This window comes from Temnothorax nylanderi, unplaced genomic scaffold (genome assembly GCF_030848795.1).
Source record: "Temnothorax nylanderi isolate EJ_2023f unplaced genomic scaffold, tnyl_v1.0 TNYL_tig0967_pilon, whole genome shotgun sequence".
Taxonomy (NCBI): Eukaryota; Metazoa; Arthropoda; class Insecta; order Hymenoptera; family Formicidae; genus Temnothorax; species Temnothorax nylanderi.
Genome location: NW_027250029.1, coordinates 23,352 through 29,208, shown reverse-complemented (window position 1 = coordinate 29,208; position 5,857 = coordinate 23,352). Strand labels below are relative to the sequence as shown.

At 32.8% G+C, this 5,857-nt stretch overlaps 1 long non-coding RNA gene across 1 annotated transcript; it reads right to left on the bottom strand.

The window, feature by feature from the left end:
• Positions 1-3,402, bottom strand: LOC139786156 (uncharacterized). Its single transcript, XR_011722195.1, has 4 exons — positions 3,289-3,402; positions 2,988-3,197; positions 2,643-2,832; positions 1-1,367 (listed from the first exon to the last, which is right to left on the bottom strand). It is a non-coding gene; the product is annotated as an uncharacterized lncRNA (long non-coding RNA).
• Between the last annotated feature and the right edge of the window lie 2,455 nt (positions 3,403-5,857).

Below are 5,857 nucleotides of genomic sequence, written 5' to 3'. Positions count from 1 at the left end.
TACATTGCATATTAAATCTTTATTTATTAAAAGAATATAGTTTTTAAACAAAGTACCTCTAATTTAAAAAAAAGAATACAATCAGTAAAAATAAAAATACATATCACACGAGTCTGAAAAAGCTTTCGACCCGAGGTGCACACGATATTTTTCACAACACCTTTACGGAAATGTTCGACTTCCATGCCTGTAGAGAGAGGCGAAAGTGGCCAATTTCACGCCAGGGCTTACTTTCCTCCCTAGAGAAGAAAATTGATACTTTCCACCCGCTATACCGGATGGAAAGTGTAAATTTTCTTCCCTAGGGAGGAAAGTAAGCCCTGGCGTGAAATTGGCCACTTTCGCCTTTCTCTACATTGCAGGCATGGAAGTCGAACATTTTCGTGGAGGTGTTGTGAAAAAACATTTTGTACACCGTACAAAAATAGAGGTACATATATAAAGTACTTTTAAACTTTTTAAAAAATAACAGCAATAAATGTAATGTTGCTGATTACTACAGGAAACATACGGTCTCGGCTTTTTCACGAGTGACTAAGTCCTTTTTTTACGTTACACAGACATGTCGAAACAAAATATACTTTTACGTGGGGAAAATATTTAATTATGCAACAAGGATGGTCTTGTTCAAGAAGGAAAAAAGAAAAGACGCTATTAGAATTTTTATGAAGGGACACTTGGTTTTTCCCTCCTCTGCCCGAGACCGTATGTTTTCTATCGCGCTACAATTAAAAATGTATTAATATATTAATATACCGGATTATAACAATAGCGGCATCGGGGGGAAGCCTAGTGGTTTCTTATTGTCAGCGCTTAATTGCTGGTTGAAACATATTTGTAGAATGATGAGCTCGCCCACGTGTACGCTCGCACATACATAATATTCGCCTTTTTTGTGCGCTTGATGTTACCGGAAGCAGCGACGGTAGAAATAAACGCGGCGAAAAGAGTTACAAAGTGAGCACACCTCTCTTTCTCCCGTTCATAAAAGGGAAATAATGATATAGAACGCACGGCAGGTCATTCGTTTCCACGAAAACAGTCAGTTTTCCCGCACTATTATGCGATAAACGTTGCGCTGACGCCGAGCACGATAATAAAAAATAAAAAAATAAAAATAAAAGGACATTGCGATAACACATACATAATAGCATTGGTATTTCAAGCGTGCAATTGGCATACATTTTTTTCTACCTCGTTTGTCATTTAATCGACCGTGTCATTAACTACGGTGTTACTACTCCTGGTCGACTCATTGCCTGTTGAATGTTGTCTTGTATGTCTTTCCTTAGCATGTCTTAACCAGTCAGTTATACACTTCTTGATTCCTTGTAGCGTTGCATCGTTATGCATCTGCATTATAGTTACTGAAAAATTAAAGTATATATGTATAATCACTTTCCAAGGGTTAGGATTTCAGCCTAAAAAATGTATAGGGTAGACCGAGGCAAATCGGATTACTAATTAGCACAATAAAATAGCTTTTTTAAAATAAAACACTAACGAAAATTGTCCTAAAACTTATATTAATCCGATTCGCCTCAATCTACCTTAAGTTATTTGATGGATAGAGTATCATTAAAGGAAGATTGTTATTTAATTTGGCGAGGATCGGTGAAGAGATTACTGATTTCTGCTTAAAAAGTGTTTAAGATCTACATGTAATTTTATATAGAGTATTATTTAAAAAAAGGTTGTTTTGAATTTTGCGAGGTGAAAGGGTTACCGATTTCTGCTTAAAAAATGTGCAAGTTATTTGATGGATAAAGTATCATTTAAGAAAGGTATTGAATTTGGCGAGGATCGGTGAAGGAGTTACCAATTTTTGCTTAAAAAGTTACATGTATTAGTTATACATGTAATTTTATATAGAGTATTATTAAAAAAAGGTTGGTATTGAATTTGGCGATAATCGTTAAAAAGGTTCTTTCTTTATATTGAATTTTTCAAAATTTTAAATGCCTTTAACTCAAGAACTGATCAACCAAATCTTAAAGAATTATATATGAAATAAGGGTAAAAAAGACTGAAGAATATAATAAAATTAGAAATAGTCCAATATTTCAAAATTTACAAAAGTTAGAGCAACCATGGGCATTTCTAAAAAAATTCAAAATTTTATCAAGAAAGAACCTTTTTACTGATTATCGCCAAATTCAATACCTTCTTTTAATGATACTCTATATAAAATTACATATACAACTTATACATATAACTTTTTGAGCAGAAATCGGTAACTTTTTCACTAATCATCGCCAAATTCAATACCTTCCTTAAATAATATTCTATCCATCAAATAACTTACACATTTTTTAAGCAAAAATCGATAACCCTTTCACCGACCCTCGTAAAATTCAAAACAACTTTATTTTAATGATACTCTATATAAAATTACATGTACATTTTATACACTTTTTAAGCAGAAATCAGTAATCTCTTCACCAATCCTCAAAAAATTCAAAATTTTATAAAGAAAGAACCCTTTTACCGATTATTAGATATACCGATAATCAACCAAATCTTAAAGTATTATATATGAAATAAAGGTAGAAAAGACTGAAGAATATAATAAAATTAGAAACAGCCCAATATTTAAAAAAGGACCCCTTTATATACCGTTCATCGCCAAATTCAATACCAACCTTGGATATATTCGTTGTATATCTTCTGATATCTATACAAGAGAGAAGCTGTATGCACTAGACGATATTTGTACGTAAAGCAACGTGATGTATGTCAATATTATACACCATCGATCCTTTGTGCAACAGGTCTTGCCTGACCAGCTTAGACTAGTGTACAAGTTAACTTTCGTTCCTTTTCCCTTCAACGCTGTAAAAGTTAAATCATTGGCAATTCAGTAATATAAAAAATAAACTATAGATATGATAAGTACGTATACCAAACGTAAGGCGCGAGACCCGGAGATCACGTGCACTGGCATATAATAGCACACAAACAAACGTAAGCATATTAAAAGACCATACCTTGGATATATTCGATGTATATCTTCTTATATCTACACAAGAGAGAGGCTGTATGCACTAGACGGTATTAATACGTGAAGCAACGTGATGTATATCAATGTTACACACCATCGATTCTTTGTGCAACACAGATCTTGCCTGAACAGGTCAGGACAGTGCGCAAGTTAGCTTTTGTTCCTTTTCCCTTCAACGATAATATACGGTATTGAACTGTAGAAGTTAAATCATTGCAGGCAATTCAATAATATAGAAAATAAACGTATAAATATAATAAGCGTAGACTGAACGTAAAACTCGATACCTGGAGATAACGTGCACCGCAACCGGTATAATGATGTATTTGCCGCGTACCGCGTAAAGCCCGTATCACACTAGCGGCTCGCGGCCGCGACTGCGATTGCGATTTCGTCTCTTGACCAATGAGAAATGCCCGAATTGCCAGCAGCTTCTCTCTCTCTCTCTCTCTCTCTCTCTCTCTCTCTCTCTCTCTCTCTCTCTCTCTCTCTCTCTCTCTCTCTCCTCTCTCTCTCTCTCTCTCTCTCTCTCTCTCTCTCTCTCCTCTCTCTCTCTCTCTCTCCTCTCTCTCTCTCTCTCTCTCTCTCTCTCTCTCTCCTCTCTCTCTCTCTCTCTCTCTCTCTCTCTCTCTCTCTCTCTCTCTCTCTCTCTCTCTCTCTCTCTCTCTCTCTCTCTCTCTCTCTCCTCTCCTCTCTCTCTCTCTCTCTCTATCTCTCTCTCTCTCTCTCTCTCTCTCTCTCTACTCTCTCTCTCTCTCTCTCTCTCTCTCTCTCTCTCTCTCTCTCTCTCTCTCTCTCTCTCTCGTCTATAAAAATTAATGAAGATATATAAAATAAGTAGACATTTTATATTTTAAATGTTTTATATATATAATATATACATACGTTTTTCGTAACATAACGGATTAAATATAATAAATACAATACTTTCCAAAAAATAGTGTTTCACATTTTTCAATTATAGAATTAATTATATAATTATGAAATTAATTCGAAAATGATATTTAAATTGTACTGACGTGCAAAAGATATGTGCTATAATCTTTTAGTTTTAAGATATCTTATGCAAAGCATAGTATATCCTAAAGGATATCCTTCAGAAGATCTCGTAAGATATCTTATGCAAAGCCAACGGATTTGACAGAATATTTAGATATCCTGAGATCATAATAGGATATCTCACGATATCTTATTGGAATATCCCGGGATGACCTGCTGTGATATCCGTGGGATCGTATTTGGAAATCTTGGTCAATTTGGGATATCCTCAGGATACAGTGTGCTGTGTGGGTCTATATCTGTCCTTGTCTAACAAGAGGCATCTGTCTTTGTTCGATTGCTGCGCCATCTCTCGCTACACGCAATACTGCTTATCCTATCAGCTGAACGTGCTTTTGCTTAATAAACCTTCATTTTAGAAAATCTTTTTTCTAGACGTTGAATCTTAGTTTTATTTACACAATATTGTTCCTACATGTTGTCCCTACCGCGCCTGGGTGTCATTATATATATATATATGGGGCATTCCATGCCAAATCAACCAATGATTGACCCCGACCATTTTTGATTTGGCTGATAATTTTTTGTGTTTTTGCACTAAATGAAAGTAGCTTCCATGATTTTTTGTAGATTTTTATCTCTACTCATACTTAAGTTATGGATTTTTGAAAAAAAATGCAGTTTAAAATTTGGCAAATTTCAAATGCTTGTAACTTTAAGAAGAAAAAAGATATTGTAAAAAACAAGGTGGGCTTTCTTTTCGTTTTTCTCTGTACTTTTCGAAGAAAATATCGAAAAAATGTTTAATGGGCAATATGACTGTTTTTTTTTAAGGATTTAAGTAAAAAATGTTTGTTTTTCTCAGTGCGACCGTTTTGATTTTTTTCAAAAAAATCTCACAAATTCTAGACTTAATTTCGAAATTTTCAAGACCTATAAGAAAATGGGATTCCAATAACTTCGATTTTTTAAGGGACTTTTTCTTCATTTTTTTAAAAAAATATTTTTTTAAAAATAAGATAGACTCTACCGATAGCTATAAAAAAATTTGATAAATTTATAGACTTTAATCCTGAAATTTCTATCTATGGGTAAAGAGGAAATTCGAATATTTTCTATTTTTTAATTGCATTTTTACTTATTTTTATTATTAAATTACTTTTTTTTAATAGAATATTATAAATTGGGGAACTTTAACGGTTAGCATGTAACAATTAAATCATATAGTTAATGAAAAAACACATATATTATCTGTAAAATTAGCAATCAGATTTATTTGAAAATAAAATAAATAAATCAAAATCAAAATTAAAGATAAACATAAAATAAATGATAAATATATCAAAAAATTATGCCATATAACTATTTATTTATTTTTATTTTTTTTAATTATCTTATGTAATTTTACATCATTACATCGAGAGAATATTTTCACATTTACATTTCCATTCTTATCAGGTATAACGCAATGAATTTTGTGTGTTTCCGGTATACGTTTAGCACTTGACTTGAAAAATGAAGAATTACTGAAGCACTGGAAACTTTATTTTTCAAATTTTTAGCCTGGAAACCTCTATTTGAATTTTGAAAAATGTTGATGTTAAGGAGTTAGAGAATCCCTGTGCTGGTATTAAAAAAGTAATACATTCTACTCATAAAACATTTTTCAAAATTCAAATAGAGGTTTCCAGGCTAAAAATTTGAAAAATAAAATTTCCAGTGCTTCAGTAATTCTTCATTTTTCAAGTCAAGTGCTAAACGTATACCGGAAACACACAAAATTCATTGCGTTATACCTGATAAGAATGGAAATGTAAATGTGAAAATATTCTCTCGATGTAATGATGTAAAATTACA